General features: G+C 49.0%; 1 protein-coding gene across 1 annotated transcript in view; it reads right to left on the bottom strand.

The window, feature by feature from the left end:
• The window catches only part of LOC126999981 (nuclear receptor subfamily 4 group A member 1-like), a 45,638-nt gene extending 32,019 nt beyond the window's left edge, over positions 1-13,619 (bottom strand). Inside the window, exon 1 of the mRNA XM_050863321.1 lies at positions 13,372-13,619. The gene's annotated coding sequence lies outside the window, so the exon portion shown is untranslated. The remainder of the gene's footprint in view (positions 1-13,371) is intronic.
• Positions 13,620-14,141: the final 522 nt, after the last annotated feature.

Here is a 14,141-nt window from a genome sequence, read left to right as displayed (position 1 = left end):
TCGATACGCTCTTATGCGGTAGGGTCGTTGGGCATGTTCGCTTCATTCCGGCAGTCAGTTGCAGTTCTTCGTTATCTCATTCAGAGTGTGTGATTGCTTTTTTCTTGTGTTTTTTGCCACGGTACCGACGATGTACTGGAGATGCTGGTCTGTTCCTCCCCTTGGCAGTGTAACGAACGGTATTCATGGAGACTTTTTTTCTCGTATGCAGCTTAAGTACCGTCGTGAATTTTGACAGGAACGGAATACTGGAGATGCTGGTCTGTTCCTCCCCTTGGCAGTGTAACGAACGGTATTCATGGAGACTTTTTTTCTCGTATGCAGCTTAAGTACCGTCGTGAATTTTGACAGGAACGGAATACTGGAAATGCTGGTCTGTTCCTCTCCTTGCTTAGCAGTATATACGCATTTATGGAGACATTGATTATCTTATTCTCGTGTGTTTGGCTAAAGTACCGTCGTGAATCGATGTGGAGGTACGAAATGCTGTCTTGTACTGTTGGTCTGTCTGTTCCTTGCTTGGCTGTTCCCGAATTACCAGTATTACCGATGAGACTTACTGAACAACGTGTCCCTAAAATGAAAACCTTAACACAGTGGCAGACGTTGTTCTCTCCATCTCTCGCATATGAAATTGCTACGCTTGGTTTGAACGGGTTTAGTTGGGCAAATGGGGACAAATGGGAACGAAGAGAAAGGGTATAGGGGGGATGGGGGAAGAATAGTGAACAGCCAGGTGCATGCCCGAGCCTTTTCTCTTCCTGATGGGTATGGGATGTTGGGACATGCACGGCCACACCAAGGTCTCAATCAAGCTAGGGAAGGAGAAAGGAGAGACACCGGGAGGGACCTACATTCTCAAATATTTTGGGGCATACACATAACATTTGATAAGGCTTTCGTATAGAGGTTGTGAGTAATTCCACTGGTAGTTTTATGAGCCTGGCGATAGTTTGACAAGGCTTCTACACCATAAAAGTGAAAAACACTCACGGTAACCCGACTAATCTCCTTTGTGGCCTTTGAAAATATTTGATGTGGGATCCGAAACTGTCTGAGAGTATGGGCCTGGGACAGCACGGAGCGGCATGACTAGCACTCGGCTCCCTCCTTCACCTTGAGAACCTCGATACACATACACGGCTCATAATATCGCGCGGGTGGAGGGAGAGAGGAGGATGGAGGGGAAGGTTAGGCGGGTTATATAAGGGAAGGCGATAAGATTGGACTCGATATACGAAATTGACTGGAGCACTGGCGAACGATATCAGCGGCGGCGTTCGTTTCTTATTCCATCAAATATCTCCTCTCTTTTCCTCGTCCATACAGAATTATTTCACTTTAATAGCAATCTGACCTCTCTCATCCATACCATAAAAAAAATCACGTTGCCGGCAGTCTGACCTTATTTGTTCCCGGTGAAGTTATAGGATTCTCTCTCTCTCTCTCTCTCTCTCTCTCTCTCTCTCTCTCTCTCTCTCTCTCTCTCTCTCTCTCTCTCTCTCGTTTCCATCCCATCCTATTCCCTTTCATGCCCTATCATCCCATTCCCTCCCCTCTCCTTCCCATCCCATATCCCATTCATTCCCTCCTCCCTATCCCATATCATCCCCTCCTCCCTCCTTCCCATCCCATATCCCCTCCATTCCCTCCTCCCTATCCCATATCATCCCCTCCATTCCCTCCCCTCGCCTTCCTATATGCCATCTCATCCTCACTCCTCCCTCTCCTTCCCACCCCCATCTCATCCCTTTCACTCCCTCCCCTCTCCTCCCAAATCTTCTCCTTCACCCACCCACCCTTTCCCCTCCGCTCGCCCCTCACACCTCACTGCTCTCGCTCGTGTCGGCCCACCTGACCCCGCTTCCCCAGGTATTTCCCCAATCAATACCAAACCCGGGCGCTAATACGATCAGTGGCAGCTCAATTCGGGTCCTCTTAATAGCCCCCACCCCCCTCATCAAGAGGTATTTCGTAATTTACTTAAAGGATTAGCTATCACGTCCTACTCATTTTTCTTCTTCTGGAGGTAATTAAACGAAATGCTAAGTCATCGTACATGCCGACTTCACGGGACGCTTACTCACCTAACTCACTCACATCCTCCATGGTGAAATGCCCTTAATTTACCGGCCCGAGAGAGAGAGAGAGAGAGAGAGAGAGAGAGAGAGAGAGAGAGAGAGAGAGAGAGAGAGAGAGAGAGAGAGAGAGAGAGAATGAATAGAGCCACGGGAGACCAGCTGAATCGACCCACGTATACACACAAACCCGCTTCCGTAATCTGTACTGACAAGGAAAGTTAGGTGATACCGCGGATCAGTTTCGTCATTGTTCTCTGTACCCTCTGTAAGGTATGGCGACACAGCACAATCCGCGGCCCGATAGGAAAGCTATAAAAAGGAACGCTGAGAGTGCCCTCCTTAACCAAAAGACAGTTGACCTGTTTCGTACACGTATCCAATTACTTTTTCGCCATATTACTGTTGCCAGGACTCTTGATGCCGCTATACACACACACACACACACACACATAATCACAGACCCTAGCGCCCTCTATACTCTCCTACAACTCATCCCCCTCGCCCTACAATCTGACTCTTGAGCACCTCTCGACGCGGGCCTGACGAGTGGTTCTCTTCTCCTGGCACGACCCACTTTGACCCACCACGAGTCTGGCCACGTGACATCCACCCTTCGCCGAGGAGTGTTGAAGGATACGAGACAGAACTCCGAGGCGGGTGCGGTGGAGGAGGTGGTGGGGCTTAAGGGCTCTCGACTCATGCGCACAGAAGTCCTAGTGTTCTTCCATAATGATATTCAGAAGTTTGATAACTAGGAGGAAGTCTGGAGATGTGACTAACGACTTCACGAGAACTAGTATTGATGAAAGGGTACGAGAAATAACCATGCTATGAAGACTCTTGCACAAGAGCTCCATTGTTCCTCCATAATGACATTCAAAAGTTTGATAACAAGAAGGGAAGTCTGGAGATGTGACTAACGACTCCACGAGAGCTAGTAATGATGAAGGGTTAGCTAGAACATATTACCGTGCTATGAAGACTCGATTTTGGTGTGTACAAGAGTTCCAGTGTTCCTCCATCATGACATTCAGAGGTTCGGTAACAAGGAGAAAGTCTGGAGATGTGACTAACGACTTCACGAGAACTAGTATTGATGAAAGGGTACAAGAAATAACCATGCTATGAAGACTCTTGCACAAGAGCTCCATTGTTCCCCCATAATGACATTCAAAAGTTTGATAACAAGAAGGGAAGTCTGGAGATGTGATTAACGACCCCACGGTAACTAGTTTACAAGGAGGGTTCAGACAAAACGACCCTGCTGTGGAGTCTCATGTTTGGTGTGTATAACAGCTCCAGAAATCCTCCATATAATTACATCAGAAGTTTGGTACCAGGGAGGAAGTCTGGGGATGTTGCTAATGAACCCACGAGAACATAATCTAGTGTTGAGGGAAGGTTAGGAACACAACGGACGATGCCACGAATGAAGGGACGCGGAGGAGTTGATAACTGATAACTATCCGAGTACGTAGATGAGCTGTATGGATTGGTGTGCTTAATTAACTCACATTCCTCTTAAAAACATGTGATGAGGGAAGGGTTTAAGAAGAATAACTGACGGTGTTCCTTATATAAGAGGAAATTAAGGATTGTCAAACTAAATACCCTGTATCCCTGATCGTCGATAAACTCAGTGGACTAGTAACAATTTTTTTTAAATTAAAGATTATCTGGAGATAAAACCAACGTCTCCACGAACCATTAATGACGGTGCTCTGTTTATATGAAGGGACGTAAATAGCCAATGACTTACTTTTGACTCTATACACGTGCGAGCCAATGAGCAACATGATCTATGGTTGTATCCCTTTGTGACTGACATTCTGAAGTGTGTCGAGCGAGAAAGTCGGGGATGAAGGTCACCAACGACTACGTCACCGCTGATATTTTGATTAGGCCACCCACGGGGCGGAAGGGAGTGCTGGCTGCTGTCTCATGCGTGCACCTGTCCAGGGCATGTTTTGGGCCCGCCCTTGTCTCCAGCACACACACACACACACACACACACACACACACACACCGCTCCGTAGCTCAGTAGTTCACACAGACACATAGTGGTTCACATAATAGTTCACACACACACAAAAAAAAAGTTACATTGGATTCTCATCAGCTGCCATTCACTGACTACGAGAAGGCCTTTGACTCGGTAGCAACTGTAGTGGTGCACGATGCAGGGTAAATCTGTTGCAGCACTCTTGAAGTAAGTAATCAATCTGTAGTGTATATCTTCATAGAGATCAAAATATTGCAGCTGAACGGAAGCGAGAATATGAAGTTATCTGGTGTAGTTGGTGTCAATGTAGTGCAGTGTAGTGTTATGTAGTGTAGTTAGTGTAGTGAAGTGTAGTTAGTGTAGTGTAGTGAAGTGTATTGTAGTATAGTGTAATGTATTGTAGTGTAGTGTTATGAAGTGTAGTTAGTGCAGTGTAGTGTGCTGTATACGTGATGGTGTGATCAAGTTCAGCGTGGCGTGGATGGCGTGCGTGCCTGCTCATCACTCCTGAGGTTGAGCCGGGGAGCTGGCAGGACAGGGGGGAGGGAGGGGGCAGGGAGCAGGTTTTTATCGGCGGACACGCAGTACACATAATGAAGAAAATAAATAGTACACCGGTATTTGAATATAAAACTCTTCAGCACGCCCCACTTATCGTTTACTAGCGTTCATCCTCTCTTCCTTTCGCTCGTTCTCTATTATATCTTTCATGAGGAGGAAGATACTTTTTGGGCCAGCTGTACACACGATGAAAAAAGTAAATTCTCCTCCAGCCCACGAAGAAATATGAAAATTATGAAAAAAATGCACGACTTAGTTATATTTGCATTCATACTCTCTTGCGTTCTCTATTATTCCGTTCATGAGGAGGAGGATACTTTTTTAGCCAGCTGTACACAAGATAAAAAAAAAAAATCAACCCCAGCAAATAAAGTAATATGAAAACTAAGAAAAAAAAAACTAAACACTCACTTAAATTTGCATTCTTCTTTACTGAGTTCGTTCGCTCCTTTCTCTATCGTTCACGAGGTTGTACACACGATCAAAACAATAAATCAAAAACAAATGAAAAAGAAAAAAACGCACCACAGTTATATTTGCGGTCATACTCTCTTGCTTTTCCTCGTTCCCTAATCTATCGTTCACGAGGATGCTGGTACATACTTTTTTGGTCAGCGGTACACACTCTATCAGCCTTCAGCGTGTCCGATAGGGCGGCGCGGCGGCGAGGGACACGCGGCTCCGGTGATCAAGGTGTGCTGCTTCATCAGACCGTCCATCAGCCTCACGCTCGCTCGCCTTATTAACGGGTCAGTGAACTCGCCACCTACCAACTCTCTCTCTCTCTCTCTCTCTCTCTCTCTCTCTCTCTCTCTCTGTTGTTGTTGTTGTCGTTGTTGATATTGATGATAATAACGATAATGATATGCTACTGTTGTTGTTACTGTTGCTGTTGTTGATGATGATGATGGCGATAATGATACTGTTGCAATTGCGTGGTTGTTACTTTTATTGTTATTGTTGTTTTTGTGTTGACGATGATGGATACGGTAATGCTAATGCTACTTTTTATTGTTGCTGATGTTGATGATGATTACGATAATGACACTGATACCGTTGTTATTGTTGTTGCTGATGATAATGATAATGACACGCGAGATAAACAGCACCAACCATCAACCAACCGAGACACACACAGTAAACAAAAGCCCACTCGCCGCCCATTATCGTTTCATCACTCGGAAGCGGCGGCCCACGCGACACGATAATTACGGAGGTGGTCGTGGCGGTGGTTAAGTACTCACCTTGATCGCTCAGGTAACATCCCCAACCCAGCCACGTACACGCCAATAAAACGATGAGCGCTGGCTAACTCCCAATGGCTGGTTAATTTTAGAACGCTGCAATGGTGGTGGTGGTGACGGTGACGGTGGTGGTGGTGGTGACGGCGATGCAGTGACAGCCCTTGCACGTGGTCAGATTCCGTACCCAGCAACACTTTTTCAGGTTGGTGATGAATGTGAGTCACTAGTGAACATGAGAGGAGCAGGCAGAAACATATTGGCATGAATGACGATGATAGTGAGAGTAGAGATGCCGATGATAATGATGATAAATGACGATGATGATGATGAGCAGGTAAAAACAAACTGGTGACGACAGAGTTCTGAAATTTAATGCAAGTAAAAATGATGAGAGAGAGAGAGAGAGAGAGAGAGAGAGAGAGAGAGAGAGAGAGAGAGAGAGAGAGAGAGAGAGAGAGAGAGAGAGAGAGAGAGAGAGAGAGAGAGAGAGAGTGCGATGGACAGTATGACCTGTACCCAAGGAATAACGACATATCCTGGAGACGGGAACGAGGTGTGTGTGGGGGGGAGGGGAGTACGAAAAGGCAAGGGACTGTGAGGACGAGAGCACAACACAAATAATTATGAGTATGTGAACGCGCCCGGCGACGGGAGTGTGTGAGTCAACGTGTAGAGAAAGAATCATGAGTGTGAGAAAGTGTGCTGGAAGTAGAGTGTGGGAAGCGAGATGTGAGGTGCACGAAAAGGAAGACGAATGCAACTAGAGAATAGAGTGTGTATAGAAGCGAGTAATGGTACGGCTAATGTGCAAAATAACAAGAAATACTGCTACTAATAACAATAATAAAAGTCGCTGCATACATTAGATAGCAGTAAATTAAAGGAATATACTCACGTTCCAGGTACGCAATAAATCAAACTAAATACAAGACAATGGAAGAATCACGCACATTAAGAAACGTAAATTGAGGAAGTGGAGGAGGAAATAGAGGAGGAGGAGGAGGAGTTCGTAAGGAGGTTCAGTATCTCACACACACACACACACACACACACACACACACACACACACACACACACACACGCTGCTGACCCGAGTTGTCTATAGGAGGGACACTCCAAGCCAAGGAGGGCGAGGCATGCCGTGGCGTGATGCTGCCTTTCCTGCGTCACGGACCTCCTCCCCTCCATTGTTTAGTCACGATCCATACTCCTCCTACCCTCCCTCCCTCCCTCTGTATTCTATCACTCATCTCTCCCTCCCACCCTCCTACTCACTCTCGCAACCCACCACAGGAACCTTCTGCGGCTTCAACATCACGCGAACACACACACACACACACTTGTGCATCCCTTGAGTGGCTTCAGTACCCTTTAGAATGTCACTAATCCAAACTCTCTCTCTCTCTCTCTCTCTCTCTCTCTCTCTCATATGTGAGGCAACCCTCTTCTTTTCCTATTTCCGGGCCTTTTCAACAAAGTAGGTCCCCCTTGCTCCCTCCTCTGTGCGGGGCCTTTTCAGTAAGGGAAGCCCCCCCCCTGGCTACTCTTCCTTCCGAGGTGAGCTCCCTCGTTCCATGCATGCGGGTCCTGAGCGAGGCATGAGTCGTGTGGGCGGCACTATAGAGGCTGCTGCAGCGATATTACCTACACCCGTGTTGACGGTGCTCCCCAGGCTAATCCAGCACACACACACACACACACACACACATGTGTGTGTGTGTGTGTGTGTGTGTGTGTGTGTGTGTCGTACTTAAGACTGCTTGGATCAATAAGGCGCGCGTTCCGTCTCTCCCCTCTCCCCCCCACCCACCCCAAAAAGGGCTCGCCACAGTACTCCCTAACCTGCCTTGTCTTGAGCCGCAGTGTACCGGACGTCGTGTAGCCGCAGCGGCCAGCAGGAGGCGGCGAGGCGGCTGCCAGGGAACCGCAGCCACTTTATTAAAGACTTTCTACTCGTACAGTGTAGCTTTAAGGTGACGTGCACCTGCCGAGTACTGGCTCACCCCGCATGCAGCGCCGGTGTGCCACGTCACCGCCGAGTACCCGCTCACCCCGCCTTTACAAGTGCATGCACGCGTCAGGCACCCACACAAAAGCGTGCGCGCGCTCGCATGGAATCAATAGTCTGTTGTTTCCATTCCGAGCTTCCACCTTGCAGCCTTCCTGTGTATTCCGTACAACTATACGCTTGGATTCGACAAGTGGTCAATACTTTTGCAGTTCCATCCATCCCTTGTACTGCATGTATATGGAAGGCAGGGAGAGAGAACAAGGGCGGTGTCAGCCGGCAAGCCAGCAGCAGTAGGGGGCGGGAGGGACGTATGGCCGGGACGCAGGTGGCAGGCCGAGGGGGTGATCAAGGGCGGTGATTTGTGGAATGAGAAATGGATTGAGGCGGAGTGGGGCGGGAGCAGACAGGACGGAGCAGAACAACAAGGGACGTGACGGAGTTAAACGGAAAGTAATAAATCTTAATGGGGTGAGTGGCGGCGGCGGGGCGTGGGGGAACATGAGCTCTTCCCTCGCCACAAAGGAGTCACTCTGCTTGAATGAAAATCATTTCCTCTCTTATCATTCGTTCTTTGTCTTCTCGTCATTACGCTACACATAAATCTATTCACGTCCATCCTGCGACTACATAACAAGCCGGACAAAAGAAGAATGGTACGCCACTTCAGGTTCATCCGCTTTTCCCTGAAGCCAGAGAGGATCCTGGGGACGAGGGAGGGAGGAGTCACTGAGGACGACTAGTGAACTCTTCCTCTTTTCGGATTCGTCATCGATCTCGCCACACTCTAGCCAAACCTGCCCTCGTGGCCCTGCCAGCTGCAGGAATACGCTAGCTGTTCTTCGGTGAAATGAAATTCAACAATAATTTATGAATTTCCTGCTCTCATCTTCTGAATGGCTTCAATTTCCCAAGGTCCTCGAGCAACTTTGGTCTGTGCTGGGTAAAGTGGCACGCAGCAAGCAAGCGCGGGTGGGTGGATGGGCGGGCTGTTTTGTGTGGGAGTTAAAGTGACTAGGCTGCATGAGGGTCAGTTGGCGGGGTCAACGGGTACACGCTTTCATCCTGACACAGCAGCGTTACCGAGCATCTTACGCGCTTAACCATCGTTACTCAGCGTTCTGCATGGCTCCCCCATGTCACCTAAGCGTCACAGCCACGCCTGGTAACCGAAATACTTCAGTGCTGGAGTAAACACGTACACCTCGTCTTTCTTCGTACATAGCTCTGAGCCAACGTGCGGGGTTCACGTCCTCGCCGCGGTGGTTCCTTCGACAGGTACATTATCCACCATTATATAAAAGAATGCAGCGGCAGGGCGCCAAAGATAGTTGCAGCGTGTTGCGTGAGAGTCTTGGGTTGGGTACGGCCACCGCACTCCGAACTGCCGCCGCGTCTTGCACCACCAATGGCGTACGTGCTGACGCTGCGGTGCTGCGCCTCGCCTCGCCTCTCCGAAGCATTCACGGCCCACACACCTCGACGTCCAACCCGTCACCGATCAACGCACACTCTTTCCCTCCCACCTCGGTACAAATTACGGGAGGGCGAGTAACTGTGTGCCAATACTACCTGGAAAAACAACAACCATTTATTTTGGGACGTGTGGGTTTTTTTTTACGAGTTTGTGGTGGTGACGCCTTTTTTATGATATAGAGTACGATGATGTACGTCGTTTCCCTCTGAGTGGTGCATGTGAGCCTCCACCCCAAGCCAGTCATGATCGGCATTTGTCCCCGCGTGAAAATGAACCTGAGTGGTGGGTTTGTGACCTTCCGAGTCCCCTCCCTTCCTCGCCGGGTATATATAGGCCCCGGGAGCGCTGCCCTCAGTGCCACACCGAGCTGACAGGTGACAGTTTGTGGCCAGCAACTGCCACGCCCCTACTACAGTACACACACACACACACACACACACCGCCTTACCTACTACTGCCAATGTACACTCACTACTACCACTGCACGCCCACCCATAAACCCAACACACTATTGCTAATGTACACCCACCCATCAACCCAGTCCGTTACCATCACCGCACACCCAATTAACCAACCCACTACTGCAAAATTTAATGTGTACACCCACCCCAGGCAATCCACCCAACCATCCTACTCTTGTCATTATACTCTGTAGCTTTCGCCCCTCCCAGTACACCAGCACCTCACACCCTCTCACCCCGTATAGTACCGAGAACGCTCAATACACTCACCAGGGTTACCGAGCCACAGATACTGTCCTACAACACCTATTTACTGTCATATAACTCATTCATGGCTTAATGGACAACCTTCACCAAAATGATACACCCACATCACCAACCAACGCGAGTCACCAGAACCCCTTCCAGTATTTACTCCTCACCATTGTTCCGTCACATCACCACCACACTATACACCCACTCCATCACCCATAGACACGACAGCCACCAAAACCAATACCAATATTCATTCCCAGACAACCGTCACTATGCCCTTTCCAAAATGATGCTATTACTGTCACTCGGCGAATCCCCTCCATGCCCTCACCTCACCTCCGCCATCACCACTGCAGACTCAACCCCACAATGTACCAAGCCCCGAATCCCCCGACACTCCTTATACCCTCAGTGCGGAACGAAACACAAACATTATTACGATGTTGTTTCAGCCTCACTGGGAAGTAACGACGCTTGCATCAGGGAGGAAAAAGCGGTCTGGTATTGTGGGGAAAAGGTCTGTCTGGTGGTGCTGCAGATGCTTTCCGTGGATGCGACCGGCCATCCTTCAGCTGGGAGGAGCGACTGGGGACAAGCATTTTTCATTTCCCCATTTGAAGGAAAACTTGCATCAGGGCCACGGGAGGGCGGGGCGGGGAGGGTTCGTCTGCCTGGGTCCGGTGGCATGCATTCCGATGCATGAAGATTTAACAACCACAAGGAAAAAAATAATAATAGAAAATCACCCACAAAATAGAGACGCCGCACCGATCGGGCGCAGAAGACTCTGGTCCTTCGGGAACTGTTGCAGAGAGAGATATTGTATAAAAAAAAATACAAGACAAACCAAGACTGTAAAATTTTACGACGTTTTTTTGTGTGAGGGCCGCTGGGCTGGGAGGGTCGTAAACTGACTCGCAAACTCTACTGCAGCCCAAGCGGGGACGGGGACGAGGGCGGGGAGACGCAACACATGTTCACACTGTCAGTCACGCGAAGCTCTTCTGCAGCCAAGCTAGAAATGAACCACCATCATTTTACCAGGCAATATATTTTTCTGCATATGGCTTTCTCCTTTTATGTTAATGACGAATACACACACATTTAGATGGAGATAGATGGAGTGATAGATAGAGATAGTAGAGTGTAGATACCTTATGATCGTATCTACGGCGTGCGGTGGAGTGACAGGTTGCCTTGGTGGCCAGCGGCAAGGTGGTGGTGGCGGGGAGCGCGCGGCAAGGCTCCAGGTCATGCTTGCATTTACTAAGTGCGGAGTCTTTTTGCTTCGATGGCAGGTAATTGCATGTGTCGGCACCTGGCACCTCACCTGTCTGAACACCTGCCTTTCCCTTCCCTTCTTTCACAGCTCTCATTTCGAAGTAAGAATCTCGCCACTTTTGAATTCCAGCCCCCTCCCCTCAACGAGCGTCCCACTACCTATATAACCATCATCTCCCCCCTCTCACCCCCTCGCTGAACTCCCGCAATCGCCGCCGTGCAACCCACAATCACCTGTACGCTCCCTCACACTTCTTGAAAACATTCCACTCCCTTTTAGACGTCTCTCCCCCAGACACACACACGCGTCCCTCACTCACCACTCCCCCAGCCCACGCAGCACACACACACCCGTCTGCCAGTCCAAGCTATGGCGTGTATTTGGCGGCAGAATCGTTAACTCGTATACGCGTGAGCAATTTTCCGCAGTCTGGTCCCGCTAACAACCTGGTACACTGAAAGAATGGCCAGGCGCTTCCTTAATCACGAATTTTCACCCTCGACGTGGATATGTTCGAGTGTCACGTTTTGCTGTCGTCACCGCCGGCATGAGGTGTGCTGTGTGCATCGTGCGTGGAGAGGAAAGGAGGAGTGTATAGAGTATAGACAATGATTCCTCCCGATCTTAAATTGCTCCAATGACTTGCACGTCTGCATAAAGCATGACGAGGCAATTTTCGTAATATTTACTTTTTACCTTGGACTCGGCTATTCATAAGGGTATTAAACTTCCTGAACCGGGGAAAACCTGCCACGTTGGTGTGTGCCGTGAAGCGAAAGTTTTGGCTGGATGAAGCATCAGTCATGGGTGCCGCCTTAATCCCCGGGTGCTGCTGGCTGCCTGCCGTCCCGCCGTGCCACCGAGGACATCCCGGCCACTCACCTTGCTTCTCTTCCCCGCCACCTCCTCCTCCTCCTCCTCCCCAGCCCTTCCCGCCCGCCCACTTCCTCCTTACTCGAGGCTCATCCACCACACTTTTCCTCATACATATTAATAATGGTGTAAATCTTTGTTGTCATAGGCTGCAGTGTGTGAGTGGCTCTTTATTTACCCTGGAGTTGGCTGAGCGATGCAGCAGTGGGTTAGACTTTCATTATCTCCACTGTTTTATCAACCTTGAAATGTCTCATCACTTACGCTTCACCACTGTGCCTAACTTTCATATCACTTTGGCGTGTGTAGTAACTCGGAGAAGAAAACAAAACATAATAACGCGCATCAGTGTTGTGGTCGGCCCTATCCCCCTCAGGCCCGCCGTCCCCTAAATCTTACCCTAGACAGCCTTGCTTTCCACTCCCCAAGGCTGTCCAGTCCCCCTAATCACTGCCGCGAGTGACGCAAAAGAACTCTTGCCGAGCCTCATTCCGTATGAACTGTCTTCGCAACTTCCATAAAAGTCACTCCCATCCCACATTATCGTGCTATACATCTTTAGGATGACTTTGCGCACTCCTTATTCCACTGTGGAGTCGCAATACAAAGAAAAAACGGGAGGATTGCGCGCTAATGACTCCCATCCCTTCGCTGTAGTGAGGGAAAACTTTTTTTTTTTCGGCTCGGTTATATGTGCCGCCGTAAATAAGGGTCGAGAATCTCATTAGATCTGGGCCGTGTATTGAGGACGGGAACCTGCAACATCCACACCCTCACTAGGCGGGTTGGCTTCTTGGGCTTCAGTTTCCCTGTCAGACCAGACCAACTGCCACACCTGGTGCAAGAACAGACCTGTTTCCCTACACCACACACTCCCGCCTGCCTCACTACGCCAACCCTTGCCACCCCCGGGACACTTGTATCTATGGGTGTACTGCACACTACCTACACACAACAACACAGAGGGAGAGCGCGCGTAAGTAAACTTTGTTAGGCACACCCTGCCTGAGAAAAAATAAGCTTGGAGCGAATGTTGTGATACCTCCCAGAGCCTTATATCATGTACAGTAGTCTAATACATATATAATATATTTCATACAGGAGCAAAAGTTGCCATATCCACTCACCGATATTGTCCAATTCCTCGCAGCTCACGTCGCCCAAACTGGATGTAGCAATGCCTCCGAGCACTGCCTACAACATGTCCTCTTTCGGCAGCGTGGCCACCAAAATGAATCAGTTTTACACCAAGTACCAGTAAGCTTTAGGGGCTAACATCCTGCACAGCGTCCGTGGTCCCAACACCATGGAGAGTCAACGCGCACTGAGTGGCAGGCAGCGGCTGGCAGCAGCGCGGCGGCGGGGCTGCTGCCTCGGGAAGCTGCCGAGAAAAGTAATAAAATACGTGCTACTTGGCAACTTATCATTCGGTGCCACTACCAATTTTTATTTTATTTAGATATAATGGTTATAAACAAAACAATTAGCTGACAGTGAGGTATTCGCAATCTAAAGAAGAGCATGCCTAGCCCGCGCCTATACCTCCCGGGGTGACAACAAGGGGCCCTTGAGGGTAAAAACGGAGCCCCACACAAACGTACCCAAAAGTTACATAAGAAGGACTACTACATAGGAATACTCGCAAATAGATTCTACGTAATTTTAGCGAAAGAGTTTTACAAAGTTACGGTTCCATGACACCAAGGAACGATTATTCATTTTACTGAGAAAGCACCTTGCTGTAATGCTGCAATTTATGAGAGAGAGAGAGAGAGAGAGAGAGAGAGAGAGAGAGAGAGACGCTCCGAGGTATAGATGTGTGACCACCATACAGTAGTTTTTTGCTAGAAAAGAAGGTTTACGACAAAGCGTAGCACACCATAATGTTTGTGAGCAT

The sequence above is a fragment of the Eriocheir sinensis genome, chromosome 17 (genome assembly GCF_024679095.1).
Source record: "Eriocheir sinensis breed Jianghai 21 chromosome 17, ASM2467909v1, whole genome shotgun sequence".
NCBI lineage: Eukaryota > Metazoa > Arthropoda > Malacostraca > Decapoda > Varunidae > Eriocheir > Eriocheir sinensis.
Note: the sequence above shows the minus strand (reverse complement) of the source record. Positions and strands in the feature narration are given on the sequence as shown.